Genomic DNA, 7589 nt, shown 5'->3' on the forward strand with positions numbered 1-7589 from the left:
AAAATGCTTACAGTCTCTGTTCTGCTTCTGCCTGCTGCAGTGTCCTCGTATTTCCTCTTGGGGTCGGTCTGGGTGAGCAGAGTTTATCTCGGTAGAGGCTAAGCGAGGATATTATACATAAAAAATACACATACCAGTTAAAAACATACTATTAAATGTAGTAAAGTGAAAATCAAAGTGATGAAGAAGAGGTAAAAGTTTGATATTCCCCTTCAGGATTTAACCACAGCATTCAAACATTACCAGTCCAAATGTATTTAAATAAAGTATATTTCCAATCATTGTATTGAGGTTTATTGCATCTAGAACAGAAATATTTTAACACATCATTTTAATTTAAAAGCACTTTTTCACTCTTCTCAGCCCCTCTTTTGTTCTCCTGCTGCTGCAGTATCCTCGTATTTCCTCTGGGGGTCATTTAAGGAAACCAGCTTACTCACAGAAACATTTAAAATAGACACAATTACATCAAATAAGACAAAATAATACAAAACTTAAAATTAGTGAGAAATGTATTTTATTCAGTTAAGGAAAAAGTTGAGTTTTTATTTTAAATGTTACAGTGAAGTTTAAATGTAATTAGATTTAGTGTATCTTCTTAATCATAATATTTTTGTTACTACAGTGGTGTTTTAAGTATCAGAAATTAGAAATATGCTTCATGTTACAAAAGTATTTTCCCATTTAAAAGTCTTTTTAGCCTTTCTTTGTCCCTCCTCTTCCTGCTGCAGTGTCCTCGTGTTTCCTCTTGGGGTCAGTCAGGGTGAGCAGAGTCTATTTCAGTTAAAACCCAAAGAAATGAGATTAAATTTAAATAATTAGCTGGAATAAATGTTAAATATTTCTCTTGTTGATTATCAGAGCGGTACCGGCACAAAACCAGCTTTAAAAGAAATATTTAATATTTTTTGTCTACAAATTCAGATGATTAATAGAAAATGTACTCAATAAAATCACATGCGGCATTAAACAGGAGCATTGATAGGAAATGCCCAATGTGGTCAAGATTCAGCAGTTATTATTAAATAAATAAGAATGACATTTTTTAACATTATGTTAACTTCCTCAGTGTCAGAGGGAAAAAATCTTTTGTAAAGATTTAGTCTCAAATGAAAAGAAACCCCAGCTGCTAACTTTTAAATGTTTTTATTGAATGGTTTTTCAAAATAAAGTTTTATTTTCAGCATTTCTTTGTTGTCTGCTCTGCTGCAGTGTCCTTAAGTTACCTCTTGGGGTCAGTTTAAGGAAGAGACAAAAATATCAAAAAAATAGGTCAGAAATAGATTTAAAAAATTAAAAAATAGTAAAATTATGACAGTGTGGAGCAGTGTTAATTTCGTCAACCAAAGCTATTCATTGACAACCTTTTTTTCCCATGAAAAAACTAGACTAAAACTAACAAAAATAGATCTGTGATGACTAAAACTGACAAAAGATGACTAAAACTAGACTAAAATGTAATTTAGTTTTCGTCAGACATTCAAAATCTGTGATATTTCTCCACTGTGGGTAAATCTGTCAAAATGCAATGCATCTATATCTATTCTGCCTCTCAGCTGTAGAAAGCAGGGACCCCAGGTTTGGCAGAGTGCAGAGAACACACTACCATGGTTTGGTACCAGATTTAGGCAAGAAAATAAATGCTTGGACTAAAAGTAAAGACTAAGATGTGAGGATTTTTTATGGACTAAAACTAGATTAAAATGTTTAGAGTTTTCATTGACTAAAACTAAAAAGGGTAGAAATGACCAAAAATGCATTAAGAGCGTATGAAGGCAAATATTGTGTTTTTTCTGGCACTGATTACCACCAGAAGTGAGCATCCTAATCAGGAATCTGCCTGTGAGAGGTCACTATTACCAACTTTAACACTGTTGCCTTTTAAACCCATCTGTAACGTTAATGACAGAGAAAAATCTTTACGTTAATGATAGAGAAATAAAAATTCAAGGATAAGAAAAGGAAAATGATGCTACCTTTTCATGTAAAAGCCTCGAGATAAACTTATTTACAGGTGTTGCGTTAGAGACAAAGTAAACATGTCATTCAGCGTGACTGTCACCGAGGGAGGAAAATGATTTAAATACATTCATGGTCTGATGAAACTAAATGAATGCAGATAAATGGCACAAATTCATGACCTATTTTTGTACCTTTCAATTGGAGCAGCAGGGGGTGGCATTGGGGTGGAGGGGTACCGAAATGAAGCATCGAAATCTGTGATGTATTTCAGTCCAGTCGGTGTCAGATGTGTTGGTACTGAATTTCCATTTTCATCCCTGAAAATTACAAACGACAAGATAAATGTGCAAATTTTAAAAGGAATCCAAAATTATCAGACAAGTTTTAGTCCACACTGGTAGTGTGATGTCATCTGACCACAGAGCTCCTCGGCCTGTACTAGCTAACAGTACCGGCTGTTACAGACTGGACACGTCTCCATTGTGTCTCCCTGCTGTCATTCTTTACAAGTTTTAGCTCAATAAACCTCACAACAAGTGTCTTGATTCAGTGTACAGCACAAACCAGAAATGTACTCATATAGTGTTTATTTCTGACATATTGGACTATGTGGACAACTTTACTACACAGACACATTTTCGCTCGTGTCCTTTATCGTAGTCTTCAAGACATTTTCTACTAATGTGGGCACACAAATTTGCTAAAACAAGCTAAATGTGTCAGTTTATAATTTTTTTTATTTTGGCTGATAACCACGTGAGACTCACTGCTCATGCTGCAGTCTGAGACAGGACAGGCTGAGGAGCGCTGTGGCCAGATGACGTCACACTACCAGTGTGGACCAAAATATGGCGTCCTCCTGGCGGGTTCAAATTTACTCAAAATGCAGATACTGAGTGTTTTTATCTAGTATACAAATAAGAGATAGAAATATCTATCCAATAAGATGAATTTGTCTGATCATGCTTCTAAAGTAAATAATAATTATAGAAGAAAAACTATTGTGATTAATGCTGACAGCTTTAGTTTGAATATTAAGTCATTAAAATCAGTGTGATATCGGGTCAGTGTGTACAGCCATTTACTACTATGTGTAATATTCTGACACCAGTGTAATGTAGAGGCTGCAGCCCATGTTAGATTTTTTATGTTATTTCCATGTAATGTGATTTAAAATGATCATGAAGTTTTATATCCAGTCTGTCTTTGTTGTCTGGTCTGCTGCAGTGTCCTCACCTCACCTCTCGGGGTCACTGAGGGGAGAAAGAGTCATTCAAAGCAACATAAAGCAAAGAAAATATCAAAATAAAACCAAATCTGCTTCTATTAAATTATACTGATTTGATCAGTGCAGTAATTCCTGCTGACTGAGATCAACAGAACAGTAACTACCACAATATATTTGATGTTTTTCTGGGCTTTTTACTGTGTTTGGGTTGTGTGGCTGGGTGCTTTTGCTTTAAATCCATTTTATTTTTTTGCTCTGTTTGCAACTTCATGTGTGCCAAAGCACACCTTGTTATAAAACAGGCTTCACAAATAAAGGTAGTCTCAAAGAAATTCAGGTGCATTTTGTTAAACATATAAAAATCCCAGCTGGTGTTTATTCTTTGTACTTTCCACACATGCTTTTCTCTTATTATTTCACTAAAAATATCTAAGTCATTTCTATAGTACAGTAGTGGGTAATAGCCTCAAACAGCCATAAATAAAGAGATGGTATATTTTTACATCTTTGTGATTATTGTCATAAATATTTCAGCTTTGTGTGCAGACTTTCTTTGTTCGCCGAGCTGCTGCAGTGTCCTGATTTAACCTCCTGAGGTCATTTAAGGTAACGTCTCCCATTCACAGCAGGAAACACCCACCAAAATAAAGCAAAACAATGTACCAAAATAAAATCATTATACATGAAAATAGATGATTTATCTCTTATCACATGTCACACCATCTAATCTGGCGGCCCGGATCAGCTGCTCTCTCGAACAGTCATGGGGGTTGTGTCTTTTTTTCTTTTTTTTTGGCGGCAGCCATGTTCATCCCTCGTTATAGCCTGCCGCTGTTGCTAGGCGACTTCAGAGCGTTGGGCATGTTGCCATGGCGATACTATAGTGAGAGAGAGAGAGAGAGAGAGAGAGAGCAGCGTTGCCTCCTGTCACCTCAGTGCTGCGCTGCGTTCACATACGGCTGGTTGATTCCAACGTCCACATGGATTATTTTTACCGTGTCCTCGGATGACTCCACAGAGCCGGCTTTACATTTCACCTCGAGCGGCTTTAGGAAGAAAACTTTATGTCCCAACATGACTCGGACAGTAAAAATGACTCAGATATGTGGATTTTATTGATAAAACAAACCATAATGAGCCAGCATGCCATATTATTGTCATTTTATACACTTTTATGTGCATTCATCAGAGGTTATATTCATTAGAAGAATGTAAACAAAGGCAGGAAAATTGAGTTTTAATGAAATACAGAGGCATATTTCTCCCTTATAGCATCTTTAATGTAATTATCATGAAAATAACCTAAATAACAGATAATCAATGCTTGTTTAATGATAAAAATACGGGTTTTAAAGCTGTAGGAGGTAAATCGAGATATCCGTTAGATTTTTTCTGACATTACTTTCATAAAATATTAATTTCCCTGTTAATTGATCCGCCAATTGATTAACTGATAAAACAAAGAAATAATTTAGCAGATTTATACAGCATATCAGTTACAGATATGGATGCCCTGATCTGTTTTTTGCCATTAACAACCATTAAAGTCCTTGTAAAGTTAAATACAAAAATATGAGCTTTAACACACTCGATACGTTGGAGTAAGGCTGCTGTAAACAGATCTCAGTATGATCTAGGATTTGACCAGTAAGAAAGTTTTTCACCTCTTTCCTGGCTGGGTTAATGTGGGCTTGACTGATCGCAAAGAATCGTGTATTAATATGACAACAGCTACCTGTCAAGCTTATTTTATGTAGTTTATGTGTACTACGTCATAGTTGTTGTAGTTCTGATTGGCCTGTAATGAGTGTGTCAGGCAGAAGGTTTGTCCAATCACACTCCAAGTCTTTCCTGAAAGGTTCCACCCTTCCCAAACACCGTCCATGGGGTGTTGCCCAGATGGATATGAAATAAATCCCACACTTGTGTGCATGCACAGTTTGATACAGTAGGTGGCGGTATGCACAGGGCTGGTTTGAAAATCCACCAAGAAGGAGAAGGAGGAAGATGACACAACCATGGTGTCCATTCAGGTCAACATTTTTATATGCTACGTGTAAACAACAGAGTCCATGCTCCTACTATAGATATTATTATTTTAGAGACGCTAGCAACAACCTTTTTTCTACTGCCGCATCTTCTGAGCTGCTCAGAGGATAAAATGAGTCTGTGCTGCAGGGATCGGACAGGCAGAGAAAACCGTAGTCTAGATCAGGGGTTCTCAACCTTTTCAGCCCGCGACCCCCAAAATAAAGATGCCAGAGACCGGGGACCCCTGCTGTTCCTGAAGGTGGTTGAACACAGCCATGCAAAATTTTAAATAGTCATGTAGAGACAAGGCCGTGCACAAAGGGGGTAAATGGAAGAGCTTTCTGGGGCCTATCAAAACTGGGGGCCCATGGAGGTCAGCAAAACCATGATCCATTGTGAAGTTAAGCTGTGATATCCATATTTCATATTTAACCTAAAAGAAATAACCACTAATATCAAAGAAGCAAATATCTTTTTTAATCATTCATGTAGAAAATAGCCTTCTTACAAATGCAAATCCCCTTAGTTAAAAAATTAAAATGGTTCAAAAATTGCTACAATGGGTTAGTAACAGCAAAAATGGTGGAAAAGTTGGTGAAATTGGATTTTAAAGTATCAGAAATGGGTTAGAAGTGGCAAAAATTAGAAAAAGATGGCAAAAATGGGCATAAACAGTGGTAAAAGGGAGTTCAAAAGTGGTTCAAAGGGCTTTAGATTGGTTCAAAATGGGTGGAAATTTGGTGAAATGGGATGAAAAATTGATCTAAATTGGCAAAAAAAAGGGTTAACTGAGAAAAAAAAAATAGGCAGATATTGGCAGAAACTGGTTAAACTAGCAAAATGGTCATATCAAATAGTGAAATGTGATTAAAATGGGAAAAACTGGGTGTAAAAAGTGGTAAAAAGGGGTTAATAGTATCAATAATAGGTCAACAGAGGCAACATTTAGCTTAAGTGGCAAGAATTAGATCAGAGGTGGCAAAAACAGGCAGAAAAAAAGTGGTGGAAAGAGTTTAAAAACTGACAAAAATAGGTGTTAAATGGAAAAAAATTTGTTGAAATTGGTGGGAAAAAACTGATGAAAAGGGGTTAAAATTTGACAAAACTGTTGTAAAGTGGCAACAGTGTAATTAAAAAATATTCATAGTTTTTTAGGACATCTGGAGACCCCCTCTCAGTGTCTCGTGACCCCCAAAGGGTTCCCGACCCCAAGGTTGAGAACCACTGGAATAGAGAAAGAATTGTTCAAAGCCTGTGTGATGTCAGCCACAATAGACGGACTCAAACAGCTTTTGAAGCCAATCCACGGCGGCCATATTGAAATCGATGTCTCAACCTAACGGCCCACCCATTGAGCTTGACTTCCTGTCAGCTAGCTAGCACTAAAGCCGTCCTTCTGGAGGTAGCGTCTGCCTGTCGAGCTGTCAATCAAATGAGACGCACCAATCAGTCCGCAGTGAGGTTTTCCCTAAATATAATCTAAATAATTGTGGTACAAACAATTCACCCCCAGTACAGTGAGAGCACATGAAGACATTAGTTAATGAGACATGTTTGGTTTTTTTGAACCAGGGTGTAAGCCAGGGTTTTATTTCTAGAGTAAAAAACATCTTTAACATGTGTTCAGACGGGACTTCGGTGTTCCTGCAGCCAGCCTCAAATGGACACTCGCAGTATTGCAATTTTTTGCACTTCAGGACCGGAGGTTGCCGCTTGGAGAAAACGCAGGAGCCTTCATGCAACTTTGGTAATTAAAAAAAAAAAATTGCCGATACATTTGTGCAACAAAGCTTACAAGAGCTTGCCCACAACTTTTGGTAATTAAAAACAATACTTTAGCAAATACATTTGTGCAGCTTAGACAGACCGTAAAACAAACTGTTGAGAACAGTTTGGTTCTATTACGACACTTTGTAAGAGTCAACTTTTGGTATTCAAGGACAAGAAAGGTCATATTTCTTTTTATGACATTATGCCAAAGTTTGTGAGCAAGTTTTGGTTATCAGAAACAAAAATATTACAGATGAATTTCTGAAATTTAAGTAGTGGAAATAAAAAAAGTTGCTAATGCTTTTTGCCTGAGTTTTGCCTGCAACAATTGAAAAAAAAAATTGCTGCCAATGTAATGGTGCTAATTAGATTTTTTTGCAGGAGTTTGCCATTAACCTCTGGTAATTAGAATAAAAATGTTGCCAGTTTATTGGTACAATTAATTCTGCGTTCCATTTACATTGGAACTCGGATGTCCAAGCTGGGGACGACATCACACCAGAGTTAAATGTGTTCTATTTGCTACCAGTCGGTGACTCTGGGTACTGAGGCTGCTCTGAGCTCCTGAACCAGAAAACCAAGTCTGAGGGCACATTTG

General features: G+C 37.0%; 1 long non-coding RNA gene across 1 annotated transcript; it reads right to left on the reverse strand.

The window, feature by feature from the left end:
• Nucleotides 1-606: 606 nt before the first annotated feature.
• LOC121521378 lies at nt 607-4949 on the reverse strand. The gene is made up of 3 exons (XR_005992850.1): nt 3911-4949; nt 2154-2279; nt 607-774 (listed from the first exon to the last, which is right to left on the reverse strand). It is a non-coding gene; the product is annotated as an uncharacterized LOC121521378 (long non-coding RNA).
• Between the last annotated feature and the right edge of the window lie 2640 nt (nt 4950-7589).

This window comes from Cheilinus undulatus, linkage group 14 (assembly GCF_018320785.1).
Source record: "Cheilinus undulatus linkage group 14, ASM1832078v1, whole genome shotgun sequence".
In the NCBI taxonomy this organism is placed as follows: domain Eukaryota; kingdom Metazoa; phylum Chordata; class Actinopteri; order Labriformes; family Labridae; genus Cheilinus; species Cheilinus undulatus.